Raw genomic sequence first — 15,702 nt, 5'->3', positions numbered from 1 at the left:
AGGATGATAGTGCAACTTGGGGACAGTGACATAATCACACGGTTTAACATAATAAACACAGAAAGCCGAGAAGCAGAATTTATAATAGTGTCTGAATGCCATTCATTCTTTCACTACATATTAGTTCACTTACTTAGACATGTATTAAGCTCCTACTCTGTGCCAAGCCACATGGTTCTTCCAGGAATCCTCAGTTGTGTTTGAAGAACAAAACCAAAGGGAACCAGGGATTATTTCAGAGGCCGAGTGACACTGTCTCATGACACTCTCACCCATCTGTGTCTTCCTGGGCCTCTCAGGCCTTCACTTTTTTTTAACAAATATTCCAGCTCTGAGGCACGCCCTGAGCAATGTGCTGAGTATTTATTTGCTGGTAAACAATGTTGCCACGAAACTTGCCCTGCTCAAGCTCGTGGTCTAGTGAGGGAGACGGCCCTCAAACAAAGGTGGACAGAGGTGTGAATTGTGGTGAGCTCTCTGAAGATGGTATCAGCGTGACATGAGACAGAGGAGAAAGTGGGAAGGGCGAAATCAGACTGAAGGATTCCGGAAGTCCTCCTGAGGAAGCGGAATTAAAACTGAAGCTTGCAAATAAGTATAAGTTAGCCACGGGGAGGACGGGGGAAAGAGACTGGCAGGGGCAGAAACAAGCGTGATGAATCTGAAGGTTAATGGGGCTAATGGGTCAGGAGTAAGGGGACAGCAGCGTAAGATGAGGTTGCAGGGTGGTCAAGTGCCAGATCACGCTGGGCTTTAAAAACTGTGCCACGGAGTGTGGACCTTATTCTAAAAACTGCAGGAAGCACAAAAGGGTTGCAAGCTTACAGTGCCATGGTATGATTTATACTTTAAAAAGAGCACTCCGGTTGCTATGTAAATAATTGGTGGGGGAGGGCTACGAGTGAAGCAGGGAGACTCTTGCCAGGCTCTTAGAATCATCCAGGTGAAACATGACGGTGGCACAGACCTGGATAGTGACAATGGAGACGAACGCAGGTGGATGGATTTGTGTTTCAATGTGGAGATAAAATCAACATCTGCTCATCTCTTGGGGCCCTTTATTCTCCTTACTTATAACAAAGAATCTAGCAGTGGTTGCCTTGCCAACTCTATAGGGTTCTGGTGAGGACCTGATGAAACGAAAGTGTAATGCTATACAACTCAAATACTGCTATGATTGTGGTACTGTGACCACCATGTCACTACCCATTTGCAGTTGGATTGAAACCTCAACCCATAAGAGAGAACCGATAAACCTAAGCAGAGCAGTGGGAGAAGTGTCCATACGTTTGTGAAGTTTCATCTGACCAAGATCCTGATGGAAACAAGCGCAGGGGAGTCACAAGGGCCCATCCGGGCTCTGCTCTGCCTCACGCCATCGGATGAGAGAACACTGGGTGGGGAAGGGGCTCAGTCAGGCTTCGAGGCCTCCAGAGGTCCACCAGTTCCTTAGCCCCCATGTGGTCTATTCCCAACAGTGCCCCGAAATGCACTGTAAGGGCCCACGAGAGTTCTTTCACTACCTAATTCGCTATTAGAGAGTGCCTTGGATAAAAATGACCCAGAAAATTGCCATCTAGTGTGACCCTATATTAAGAATTCCAAGAAACAAAATAACACCTCAAAGAAATCAACACACTTAAAAGTACAAAATGTTTCCTGTGAGGTGAAACAGGGGGTTGGGGGGGTGGGTGGGTGTGTGTGTGTGTGTGTGTGTGTGTGTGTGTGTGTGTGTGTTGCGAAACCTCCTCTGAAATGTAGAGCCCTTGGAGGGATGATTAAACCTTTAAGAACCCAGAGATTTCAAATGCTTAATATTTTTAAGGAAATATTTCTGAAGTATACTGCATGTATTCCCTGTCTTAGGAAACAAAGTATGTTGGGTATAATTTGTTTAATTAAAAAATAAAAAATAATTATGGATATAACATCATTCTGGTTCTACCACTATCTTTCTAGATTTCCTTGGATAAATCCTCCACCTTCTCATATATAAAACAAGGCCTTTGAACTAGATCAGGGCTTTGCAAAGCCTTTGTGGTGAAGAAGCAATTTTGTTTTGTTTCAGTTTTTAACTTTCCAATCTATCCAGGTAAATGTATGACCCTACACAGTAGCTCATGCCATGTGTGACTTACCAGGTGAGTTTGAAACAATGTACTGCTTGATACCCTGTTCAGTGAGACTAGCCCACCCTGGATGTCTCCACATACTGATATCAAAGTCTTTAAATGGTGACCCTCAGTTTCAATAGTTACATCCTATTGGATGAGTAACAAATAGTCCTCAGACACCACTAACTTGTAGGAAATGCTGTAAGTAGCCTAGAGCCAGGTCACGTCTAAGATCCATACTGCCCAAAAAGACTGGAATTTTATGTTCTTCATGAACATCAGTAATTTCACTGGTGCTTTAATAAAGCTACTAAGAAATGTTGGTCCCTGAAAGTCCTTTCCTTGAGCTCCCCATGACTTCTGAGTGTACTTTTGTGATTTAAGATTACAATCAATTCTCCTGAGTTCTCTTGAGGCTGCTGCTTGTGCCTGGAAAGAGTCCAGTCTCCTGATTATCGTTCTATCAGGATTTCCTTCTGTGGCCTCCCTGGAGGACCCTTCCGTCCTTGCTGCTGTCCACCTTGCTCCCAGCAGGTTTGACCACTTCCAACATTCTCCAATTCTACAATCTCTAGCCCAGCTCTGGCCCTTCTGCCTGATACTAAAACTAACTCCTAAGTCTTCTGGCTAACCCCATTCCTTTCCTATGAAAAAAAGTAAATGGGCTATTACACAATTTTCCCTCTGGTTTAAAAGCTGTGTTGCCACCCTGAACAAGCCAGGTCCCATCTGATCTCGGAAGCTAAGCAGGGTTGGACCTGGTTAGTACTTGGATGGGAGACCACCTAGGAAGACCAGGTGCTGAAGGTATAAAAAATAAAAAATAAAGGATTGTAAGCTGAAAAGGTCCTTGCACTCTGTGAGGTCAACCAAGGGTTGCCTTGCCTAAAAAAATAAGTACATAAAATAATAAAAATAAAATAAAATAAAAGGCTGTGCCCCTTCATCTCTAACTTTAAATTCATAACTGTTTTAGAATTTCCCAAATTCCAAAAGCTAGATAAAGGGCTTATTATTTTTACATTTCCTTCAATAATGAACAAAAATCAGATAATGGAACAATTTATAAACCGTCTTCTACAGACTAAAATCTAATTTTAAAGTTTATTAAAATGATAAAACATTTAAAAATATTTCTCAATCCTCAAAGTGCTTATCTCATGAACCAGCCACTTTTGCTTTTTAAGAATAAAATATACCTACTAAAATTGTGTAAATTCTGAATAAACACCTTTTTTATATTATACCACTCTTTCCTGAGGGATGGTAGTAAGCTCACTTAAGAACTTAAAGGAATCAAGCAAATTAAAATGGGTAGAGAGACAAGACAGCAAGGGAATTGGTTAGGGGTTGCTTTTCATGAAACAAGGATCTGGACTGAGAGACTGCAGAAATGGAATGACCTCTGGTGCCTGCCAGTCCTAGCATTCCATGACTGCGCGATATGACACGAAGGTTCATTTCACTCTGAGGAACCATCTGCAGAAAATAACTACACGCGGACTGAAAACAAGCAGCAGCGGCCAGAGACTGTCCAAAATTTTAGTAGCCAGATTTCCTTGGCTTCCTCACAACCAGGAGACCACTTTGCCAGAGGCTTCTGTGAGCTTCTGCAGCTAAAAATGGGTACACCTTTCAGAAAAGAGAACGCACGGGGAAGTGTCAGTGTGCAGGAATTGCAAGAAAAAAGAAAACATCATAGACAGCAGAGGAACAATATGGAATAGCAATTCTTGTTTTTGAGTGACAGAACTGAAAAATCGAAAACCTCGAGAGGATATCTTTTCCAAAGCTAGAGACCTGGCAAGAGGCAGAGCAAACAGCCTGCTAAGCATGGCTAAAGCCGATGGCTTGAACCATGACACTGTGTTGCCTTGTCCGCACAAAATTTTGCATGCGTTTTCAAGAAGTTCAGAGATCCTAGGTAAAAAACCTCTGCTGTGAAATACAAGCATTGTTCTCTTTTTCAGCACAAAACACTCTTTCTTATGATGAAAAAGCCACTACATGTATTACTCATACTGCCCATGCACATTTTACGTTATTCAGTTCTTTCCTCATCGGCTACTGCCAGAAATGAAAACATTTTGGAATGTCCATTCTTAATTCATTTGCAAACCTCCCTAGAACAAATGAACTTGGGATCTTGATCCCAGATCTCTAGACTTGCAAGTCCACGAAATGATATTTCGAGAGAAGATGGGAACTGCATAGGATGCAACCAAGGTCTCAGAAATCTGAAATGACAGCAGCAGCTTAAAGGGGGGGGGGGGTTCCAGCTGCATCAACAATGCCCCCTTGGTTCTCAAGGTACCACGTGGTCTTTCAGCAGAAGGGGAAGCTGACATCCACCAAAATGCTCCACTTATAAGTCAAAGTACACCACGTCCCTTCTATGCGCCAAGATTACATAATTACACAATGATAACAATGGGAGGTAATGAGCAGGTAGAGATGTGCTGCGTTTAAAAAAAGAAAAACAAAAATAATCCAATCTTATCAACAACGCAAGGCCAGCTGGCAGGCGGGATTTGCAACAGGCTGTTAATAGAAGTAAAAATCTAAATACCTTCCTTCTGAGGTCCCAAAGCCTGGGAGACATGTTCTGGGGCTAAAAAAAATGACTCCAAAAGAAACAGGGCCCTGATAAAGTGAGTAAGAATTGGTTGATCTGCACTTTCTCTGTAGTAGAGAGGGAAGAATCCAGTTTAAGGGCCAGAAATCTGAGTTGGAATGAAGGCTCTGACACTTACATGCTTAACTGACCTTGGACAAATTGTTCAACTCCTCTGAGCCCTTTTTAAAATCTGTAAAATAAATATCGGCACCTAAGCTCTACACATCTCACATGGTTGTCTCATCATCCACATGAAAAAAGAAAATGTATTTGAAAATGCTTTGTAAGTTGTAAGTCATTATGCAAATAACTGCTATTATTATATATGTATGCTTTCACATCTCTCCCATAAGTGATTCAGAGAGGGAAGAAAAGAGGGAGGGAAAATAAAGAAGTATAATAAGAGGAGCTATAGAAGGGAGGAACGGGAAAGAAATGAAGAAGAGAGAAAAGCTCTGCCACAGAAAAGAAGGAATAAAAAGAAACGGAGGGAAGTAAAGAGAAATCAGTGCTGGTACAGTAACAAATAAATCCCCAGCATGACAGCCTTCTGCTGAAGCATTTCATTTTCCCACAACATAATGGTGTGTTATTGCCCATTATCTGTTCTGTCAGCGCCAGAGTCGATATTAAATGAGGGGCAGCTGCATTTAGCTGCCATTTTTCAGCTGTCTTCACGTTGCCATGGAGACCTGGTTGTTTCTTGGTGAACCCGCCAGGAAAGCAAGGGAGAGTCAGGTGGAGGGGGAGCAAAATGCTGCAAGGAGTCAGGGTGTCGGCGTGGGGAGAGAGAGGAGGGCCAGGGGCCAGGGCCAGGGGAATGTGACAGAAGAAAGAACAGCACGAGAGCTGTGTTGTCACGCTCTGCTCACACCTGATAAATCGGCCATTTCTAAAACACAATCTATATTCCAGCGGCCCGACGCAGCGTTCTCTTCCGCGTTGCATCGCAACTCAAATTCTACAGGAGCTCAGGACGTTTTGGTTCTGAAATAATCACAGATTCCTTCCTTCCAGTCCGTGCACTTCTCCCTCCCCTCAGCCCCACGCCCCAACCATAGGGAACGAATGGCTTTGGATCTCTGAATGTTCGGCATTCAGAATAGAAAAACCAGTTTGACAAAGGACATCCATACCTGGCTCCCGCGCAATCCATAAATATTTTTTTTTCTAGAATGTATTTATTTTTCACGGAAATAGAGACTTGTCGTTTTACATAAGACTTTAGAAACCACTGAGCCAGTCGGGTTACCTACCAGAGAAGTGGGGCCGGCACGTGGGACGAACACAGACGCCAGACGGATGGGCCCTGAGAGGACCGGGAATCTGGATTCTTCACCCGACAGGGACAGGGGCCCCCGTGCCCTTATAGAAACAGGAGTCTACCTGACCTGATCTGAGTGTTCAACACATTCCAGAAATCGCTGTTTTTGAGTAAAATCTCCAATCTTTAAGTGTTGGCTCAATTTTTTAAAAAAATTTTCTGCATGCTAGTTACGTGGGCTGCCAGTCTGCAACTGAACCTAGTCTAATGTCATTTTTAAATGAGGCTTTACCAATCTCTTCATCTCCCCAATAGGACTCTCTCTTCCACAATCTAACATAATCTAATCTCTCCCCCACCCATTCCTCCCACCCCCCACCCCGTTACAAAGTGGGAGGTAAAGAGGACTCTGGATTTACTTCTCCCGTGATTCCCAGTTTCACCCATATCTTGCATGAATTTGCTTATGGGACAAATGTTTTCTAAGAGCCCTGAAAATTCTGAACTAGCTGTCAGAAGGAGACTACAGGTTAGTGTCCTGTGAGGGAACCCCTATGAGCACCTGTGCCATGCCCCTCGGGCCCTCTTTGGTAGTGACTATCATGTCACACTGTCATCTTCTTTGAAGGCTGGGACCCTGTCTGGATCACTCGCCTCTGCATCCTGGCACATCGTGGGCTGTCATTAAATGATTATTGAATAAGTTGCCCATCTCAGCTAACAAAGGTAAGGTTATTTCTAAACCTGTACGGACATCCCTTTCTGAGAGTAAATACAACTGATCAAGTGTATTGACCGATTGGATCAAAGGGATCAATAGGAAGAGCTTCCTTGTCCACACTATACTGTGCACCAGACTTTCTAGAACAGTGCTCTCCTATCAATCACCATGCCCCAACTAGTGGGAATTTAGGGTACTCCGTATATAAATATGCTCACGAATGCATGCAGACATAAATTACCGGATCTATTTAGTTTAAGGCAGTAAAGAGAAGTGCTTTAATATACAGTGGTTTGGGATATATTGGTTCTACAGAGTGGCTTGGGTTAACAGCAATGGTAGCATGTCACTCTCGGAAGAAGTGTTCTAGTTGAGGTGACAACACAACTGGATGGAAAGGAGTGACATTTCAGGCCCACATCAAGGACTCCGTCGTGACCTCTGATGTCAGTGGACGGCAGGTGACTCCTATCCCAGACACACACAGATTAGAACTACCGCCATCTCCACTGACACCCTCATGGGCCAGCACGGGTTTCACGCCTCTGGCTCTCTTCAGGCCTCAACATTTTTCTCTTAGCGAAGGTCCATTTCCCTCCTCTCTCTCTCTCTCATTCCCAAGGCTTAAAAACAGAATTTTCCCACATCACTTACACACTAAGCAACTTCTCAAGCTTCCCCTAATAGCCATGCCCTCCCTGCCGCCGCTGCCCGCAGGCTTCATGGTGCCCAGAAGAGTACTTAGGACTGTTTGCAAGCCAGCTCTTTTACTTCGGCATCTTAAAAACCCTAGGCCAAAAAAGTCCCTCAGTGGCAGAGAGGCCCTGTGAATATCTGAGGACATGAGTGAGAAGGACAGACTGCCATTTCCTTACACACACACATTCACAGAAACCGCAACCCAATTCATGGCTTTAATTAACTGAAGAGTAGCAATGTATCATGCCCGGTTCTACCATTACTTATCAGAAAGGAACTATCCAGTTTCACTCAAGTAATACATTTGACAGGAATAAATCTGACTGAAAAGTTCTCCACAGTAGGTCACTGAGCAAGTACCCTGTCCTCTACACAACTGTGTCCTCAGCATCCAGGACAGTTCCAGGCACACAGCACAGGTACACAATAAAACTGACCTAAAGAGAGGACCTGGGGGACTTCCGTACTTCCCATGCCTGGGCCAATGGTGACAGAGTGGACAGAGCCAAAGGAAGCAAGATCACCTAGGACACTGAGTTAGACTCCAGGAATCCAGACCGATTAAGAAATGGCCCTCCTCTTAAGAAGTCTGCGGCCTTGCGGGAGAGACAGGAAGTGTTCACTTACTAGAATGTGCTATCGGAGCATAGAGCAGACACACTGAGCAAGACAAAAGAAGCAGACAGAGATAGTCAGGGCTGGAGAAACAGCTGAGCTAGTCTAGAAGAATTACTAAAAGGTGGCTGGGGGAAAGGATGGAAGGTGTTTCCAGCAAAGGCAACAGCATGATCAAAGAAAACTTAGGTTGGTATTTCCTAACTGAAAAATGTCAGATGAGGGCGTGGCCTTGTCAGAAGACCACAAAGGAATCATAAGGGAAAATAATTCCAGAGATATGCATTGAAGACAGCTTGTATTTATAGCACAAATCTTTTTTTTTTTTTTTAACATGTTAATGTGTAAAGCTCTAGGGGAAAAAAAGTGATTATTGCCTAAGGGGAAAACACATTCCTTTGATTTTTCTAATTTAAAGAAATTCATCTTTTCCTTTAGTCTTACATCCATGTCCTTCTTCCAGGTTGATCGTTTTTCTCTCCTTTTCATTCTCCACCTCCTCCTCGCATTTTTTACACTGCTTAATATAGCCATCATCTATCTTCCGTCACGCACTGTCACTCTGCTAATCCTAAAATATTAAAAACACGTAGACGCACAAACGTCCACTCACTCACCTAAACGCCCACACACCTATAGTCACATGAAGACTCCATACGTTGACCTGCGTGATTTTTCGTTATTTTTTAAAAAGCTAATTACAGCACCCTTCCTTTGAAGAGCGGTTCCAATATTTATGTGCAGACATTTTGTACACTGAAGAAAACTGAAGGCTCTCCCAACTTGTTAAATATGGTTTACTACTACAGCACTTAGCACGTGTGAAATGTGATTTTTCTGTTTAATTTTCCTTTAACGAAATCCCAACAAATATAGATGTTTAAATATAGCGTTTGGGGCTTGTATTTGTAAAGGGTATGAGATGAGTAAAGATTTGACAGGAAAATACCCAGAGATGGTGCCTCCCATATTTCTCATGACCGTGTATAATAAAATTCCTTGCCCAGGAGCATTTTTATGTGACATTAAATTTCAAGATCTCACCGGGTTAGTTTTGCTCTGACCTGAATGTCAAATGAGGAGGCAGAGACCCAATATATATTATTCACTTGGATTTTTCCCCCCTCTGGATTTCTTTTAACATTCCGGTAGCATCGTTCAAATAGAATTTCTCTCCTTCCTTTATAGGGTACCATCATTTATTTCCAGAAGACTCTGTGTGTTAGAGTTCAGCTTCTCCCTCTGAGATCCAAGGAAGTGCTTTAACTTATACAATTAGATGTCAGGATACTAATGGTTCCTTGTTCTTGGAGACTGAGGACTGTGACATCAAAGGTGACTCATCTCATCAAAATACAGCAGATTTCCTCCTGAGCCCGAGGGAAGATCATGCATGACTTAAAACTCAAAAGCAGCAAAGACACTCCTAGTCAGCTTGTGGGGTGGAAGGTGAGGAAGCAGTGGAAGGGATTTCAAAATCCTTCGCCTTATGCTGGATCTCTGAGGAAGCATGCCTCTGGGGAAATTCTCTGAGATGAACCTCTGAATGTGAATCCCTTAAGCTCACAACCATGTATTTTCTGAATCTCCTTTTAAATATTCCTTGAGACTGTTTTGAGAGGTAGGAGTACTTCAGTCTCTGGCCTATCATAATAACCCTATTGTAAACAGGTTATTAAAAACAGCGCTGGCTTTGAACATGAATCTCTATAGTTATTCAAAACCAAACTACTGAGGGGGGTTCTTACAAGTGTCTGAGGCTGAGCAGCCTAGAGGGTAAATGGGTTTTTGATATTCCCATATTGAGACTGTCAATTGGAGGTCTTAACGAGTGGCTGTGCCTCTTTGCCCATTTAATACCTTAACTCCTCTGATGTTTGCGATTTCAAAAAAAAAAAAAAAAGTTTTTAATGGCAAAGACAGAAGAGGAAATAGACAATCTGAGAACTAAATCCTTATTTTCATAGCTACAAGTGACACTGATAAGAACTTCATTTCCTATAATTCCACTTAGTCTAGGAAGGTCACTCTTTTTAGCTCATGGGGCTAGGCTAAGTGCCCCTGACCCTTGAGACTGGCCAGCCAAAGTCAAAAAGGTCCCTGCAGGCAGGGAGAGGTCTTGTCCTAGTGATGCTGACTGGTATTAATCACAGCCCACAGTCATGAAGAAGCAAGCAATAAAATGAACATGTGTAAGGCAACAGCAGCTATTATCATAATTCCTAATTATGACTGTTTAGAGGTCTCTCAAGGAATATAATTAAGTTTAACATGCCAAGTGATAAAGAAAAAAATATTAATCCATCTTCTGTCCTCCCCTACCACCCGCCAATAACTCTTCTCTCTTCCTGAATTATCTCTAAGATCCTCTACACTAGCTGTTTTTTCACAAGTGGTACTGTCAAAGGGAATTTATTCTTCAGAGGACAAGGCAGTTGGCTGGGAACCCCCACAGCTGCTGCAGGCAGCCCAGGATTTCAGTCAAAGGACTCTTGATTGCAAACCTCAAAACTGGGGGGAAAAACATGACAGATAAAGAAATGAGGGTCCTTGTGAAGTAAGCGGGCAGGTCCTTTAATGCCATAGAAACAAACAGAGCAGAAGGCAGAGCAACAGGGAGCAACTAAGAAAAGCTTTGGGCATGCCAGGGAAAGGCAAAGCGTATGAAGAAAGTTCAGGCCTGGACAGTAGGCATGCTGCTTCTAACAATTTATTTGAAAGTTTTGCGGGATTTTTTTTTTTTTAATTCTACTATTACCTTCCAAACAAGAAACAGAAAACTACAAACGAATGATTGAGTTTGGATTTGGAAGCTCCCAGGGTGCCACCCTGTCACCCTATGCTGAGGACAAAATAGGCCTGTGGGCTCCAGATGCCCCCGTGACCCTATTGCCCAGGCTGTTTACTCAGTGCATCTGTCTCTGTTGACCATCGGTAATGAGGAAGGAACCCAGGTGACCAGGATAGAAACCCAAGAAGAAAGGCGAGCAGGACAATGAGTCTAGCTCTAAAATCCAAGGCCTGGGTCCTTTGGGAGAAGGATATTTGGTTACTTTTGGAGGTGGATCTCCTTGGAATAAAAATTAAATTAAATTAAATTTTTTAAAAGAACGAATATGAAAAGAAAGCCAAACTTTCTTCCAGGAAGAAGCCTCTATACCCCATATGTATTCAAAAAGAAAACTGTTTCCTGAAGGTGACAGCACTGAAGAACTGATTTCTATAGAATTAATCACTGTGAGTGTTTGAAAGGATGACAGAAGACCTTGCGACACCCCATGAGCTGCAGGTCAGCAGCACATCTCAGATGACTTCATTGCAATTCAAGCAAAATAGCAGCAAATCACACGGGTGTCCATCGAAGAATGCCATCCCGAGGTAGACAAAGGTAGTTCCGAAGTAACTGTTAGCATTTTCTCAGCCTTCTGAATGCCCAGATTTTCTGAGCTAGCATTTTAAACTTCAAGGATAAACTCAAGGAAGCGAGTATTTAACTGAGCATGTTAGTAACTCAGATAGAAAGATGAACAAATAGAATAAACCATTTTTACCAGCTGTATCAACATTGATTTGTAGAATGGACCAAGATAGAGAAGGTGAGGATGCCAAAAGGGCTCTGTTTTCAAAGCATCACTACTCTGTGGGCCACAGAAAGAGAAAACACTTCCATCGAAGGCTGCCCTCATTAGCCCACCATAATAGAAAACTGACTGTCATAAGCAGCTCTGTATTTTACTCACAAAGTTGCCACATGACGCAAATGGCTATGGGCACTGTTTGAAAACGTCAGGAAGTGAAGCTGTCTCACAGATGGATTTCTTCTAAACTCAGAACCCACTAAAAGGTGTGTACTGGCTGTTCCTATACTCATCCACATTATCATAATAGCGTGTTTGAAAACTTTCCATTAAAAATTAAAATAAAATTTGTCCTAAAAACTGTACCCAGATTTTCTTTTAGAGATTAACATTAAGCAGCTCCTGAACATATAGAGAAAAATGTCAGAAGCCAAATAAAGTTGATGTAACCCTGAACTAAGGCGGTACGGTAGACATACAGAGGAAGAGTCAGCCTGGAACGATATCTGAGAGGTACGACTGCAAGACCTGGTGACAAATTAGAGGTAAAATGTAAAGGAGCAGAAGGGATAACCAAGAGGAATAACTATAGGTAATAACCAAGTGATAGATGAGTGAAAGTCTTCCATGCTCTCCATGTATTTCTACTCTTCTAATGAGAAAGAAAGAAGCAACTTTTGTGGAGAGAGTAGGGAGTGAGAAGATCACATTTCTAATATGAAGTAAAAATGGTAATTCGTGCTTCTCACTGTCAAAGGAAAAAACACAATATGCTAAAAAAGAAAAAAAGAAAAGGATCGTTTAAACCCAGTCATTTTACCAGCATAAGTAACGTTTCAAACGTCCGTGAATGGGAAGCCTCTGCTTTTTAGCGAACCCTCCCCAACATTATGAAATGCTGTATTTCCCCCATTTCCTTTCCATGACTTAAACAGTTGGAAGGAGAAGTAGAAGGACAGGACTGGGCGAACTGGGCATTTCTGCCCTAAGTATGAGAGAAGATGGCATACCAAATTTAGCTTGGTCCCCACCTCTAAGTCATTTCTGGACTCTCTCCTGGTAGGAGAGGTCATGCTGCTATCTCCTCATCCAACTATAGTCTTCAGACTCCCCACAAATTAATCCTCTTGTTTAATTGCCTATTATAAAGGACAAATGTCAGAGTCAATGAATCCTACTGAGAACTCTTTGCCAGAGCCCAAGATCAACAATGCCTATGTGATGTTCTGCAATCAATCCATCTCTTTTGTTATGAGTCAAGGGTACTAGCCTTCTTAGAATAATCTCTACTTAGACCCGCTTTCAATTTTACCTGAAAAATCATTTAAAGTCTGAACCATGATAATATATTCTGCAGAGACCCTGAGTCTCAGCAATGGCAAGTGCTCCCAGAGTGCCTTGTTCCTCTGCAAACCTTAGGCATTTACTAAGGTGTTGGCTCCTTCTGCTACAATTGCATATAACCCTCCCTTCAAAGCCTAATGTTAAAAAGCCTCATCCATATTAACCAGCTCCCCTTGGGAAGTGTTAATTGGAAAACCACACAACGATATCTGTTTGCTAGAGACAACATCTAACCAAGGCGGAAGTGACACCGCAAATATGACTGTGAAAGCAGATTCCAGGTGCCCTACCTACCCCCAAACGTAAACATCTGATCTCAAAAGAAGCAGGCACATCGCAGCCTTGCAGCTGGGTACTACACAACTCTGGGCAATACAAGACCTGTGTTGTAGATCTGACCCTCAGCGACGAGGGAAGGGATGATGTACCCTCTGCAGCATTTAGGTCAGAGTTGTGCTAAAAAGCATCCGTGAGCCCTGGTGATGCTGTGCTGCAAGGGGACTCTGTGAACCCTGGCTCATAGCTGTGTCACCAAGCCAACAGAAGTCTAACTGTGGAGGAGTCGCTGTGCAGTCTGCTCCATTCTGGCCACTAGAGGGCAACAGAGCCACACGCACTCCAGGGGATCTGGTTCCATCACCTGAAAGAAGAGTCAAATGTACACGGACAGCTGCCATGTTCCTAAAATTGAAATCTATGGTAATTATCCATGAAAATGAGGACTTCAGAGTCTCCTACATTATAAGGTTGTCCATGCTCTGCTTTATCTTGTCACCTTATCTATGCAAGTTGGCCCATAGCTGTGAGCCAGCAACCTTTTGAGTTCTGCATCTTCAAGGCTGTTTTAAAGTCCTTTTCCTAATTCCACTGAAGCCACCATCAGTAATTCACCACCCATGTCTTTCCGAGATGGCAACGACCTGCCAAGAGTGATCAAGCATGGCTGCTGGCCGCTGCTTACATCCTCGTGACTCACAGACACCACTGCATGCCCCTGAACCGTGGTCATCCTTTGCAACCACTTGAAGCACGGACATGGGCGCCACTGGAACATGGCCACCCTCTACATCCTCTTGACCATGGCCACTCCTCATATCCTCCTGAAAGGACTCAGAGAGATATGAAAATACAGAGTTGGGTTGCACAGGTTGATAAAGAAGAGGCTTCTCTGAACAAAACAGAAAGAAGAAATGGTATCTCCAACCCATAATCTTATAGTTTGAAAGGCCCTTGGAGATATCTAGCCAATCCTCCTACTTCAAAGGCAGAGGAACTAAGGCCCAGATGTGATGGTCTGTCCAAGATCAAACTATTTCATGCAGAGCCATGCTGGCCCTGAGGTCTCCCAGGTCCCTGAGGTACTCTTTCCTCTGCCCCATGAAACGTCCATGCGGCAATTTGTGAGACACTAGATGGGGATATAGTTAGAAACTGGAGGGCGAGGGGGGGGGGGGTTGGAAGTTTCACCAGGTGCAACCAGATTCAGATGCCTAAAAAGAAGCAGTAAAGGGCTCTGAGGTCATGAGAAAGATGTTAACCAGCAACATCCCAGGAAAGATTTGAGGTTATAACTGTTAAATCTAAATACTCAGGCAAAGTAAGGCAGCCTTTATTTAGAGCCCACATTCAAACCATGGAGTTAGGGAAAGGATTTCTTCAGCTTTAGGAATCACATGATAGTACTTTAGTAAATTTAAAACAATAGTACTTCTCTCTCCGTGAAAGAAATAGGATCTTAGCTTGAATTATGAAAAGGAAAGATTCATTTCCTCTTTAAGGAATTTTGGACACCAGTTAACAATTTGGAGACACATTTTATTGAGGGGGCTCAACTACATATTTTTGACGTGATCTCACTAAGCAAACCTTTTTATCAGCCTTTCCTATAAAGCCAATCCTGCATGTATTAAAGCATCCAAGACTCGCTCCCCACAAAATCTTCTTCAGCAATGTGCTGGCCTGCATCAGATGCTGGTCAGTGTTGCCCTTAGTATCTTCTGTACCTTTCAGGATGAAAAAGTAAGAGGGTATCCCCAAGACAGTCTGCCTGGTGATCTGGAATCTTGAGACTTTTCCAGCCTCCTTTGCATTGCCCAATCTCGAACAACAGTGGAGACTTTTGCAACTCCCTCCTTGCTGTTTGATCTTCTACAGCCATTGCTTGAGCTAGTCTCTTCATTTCCATTCATTAATTATTGTGTTTAGAAAGCATTCTCAGAGCCCTGACAGGGGTGGGAAGAGGGTTAGTTCTTACTTCTAAAGGTAATGATGATGCAAGGAAGTAAACAAAGGACATTTGAGTAACTGAATAAGAAACCAACATCCCCCACCCCACCGCAGCAATTCCCAGGTGCATCATTGCCTGTTTTCTTATGAGCAACCTCTCTATGGCCCTGTAAGGCTACCATATACAGAACTCTAGTGGTTCTGCAAACTGGGGTAACAACGCCAGAATAACTGTGGTTTTCTTTTATCAGTGGTATAATGATAAGTGATAACATATTTATATAGTACCCTTACGAAAGCACTTTCACATCTATTATCTAATGGAATTCTCACAACGTACTCCCGAGAGGTGGCTGGAGGCCGGTATTATCACCTCTGTTTTACGGATGGGGAAACCAGAGCAGAGAGAGTGAACTAACGCCTCCTGGACGCCTCCTGGACGCCACACGCGATGCGGTGGTGCACCAGGGCCCACACTGACATGGAGCTCTCCATCCCCCTTCACGAACAACAGTTTAAGCAGC

The 15,702-nt window shown here is 43.2% G+C and overlaps 1 protein-coding gene and 1 pseudogene across 28 annotated transcripts in view; one reads left to right on the top strand and one right to left on the bottom strand.

Annotated features, from left to right (window-relative positions):
• Window positions 1-15,702, bottom strand: part of NRXN3 (neurexin 3) — a 1,418,420-nt gene that overhangs the window by 1,038,351 nt on the left and 364,367 nt on the right. The window lies entirely within an intron of this gene.
• LOC118600702 lies at window positions 2,806-2,924 on the top strand (annotated as a pseudogene).

Source organism: Rousettus aegyptiacus, unplaced genomic scaffold (assembly GCF_014176215.1).
Source record: "Rousettus aegyptiacus isolate mRouAeg1 unplaced genomic scaffold, mRouAeg1.p scaffold_m13_p_3, whole genome shotgun sequence".
Taxonomy (NCBI): domain Eukaryota; kingdom Metazoa; phylum Chordata; class Mammalia; order Chiroptera; family Pteropodidae; genus Rousettus; species Rousettus aegyptiacus.
Note: the sequence above shows the minus strand (reverse complement) of the source record. Positions and strands in the feature narration are given on the sequence as shown.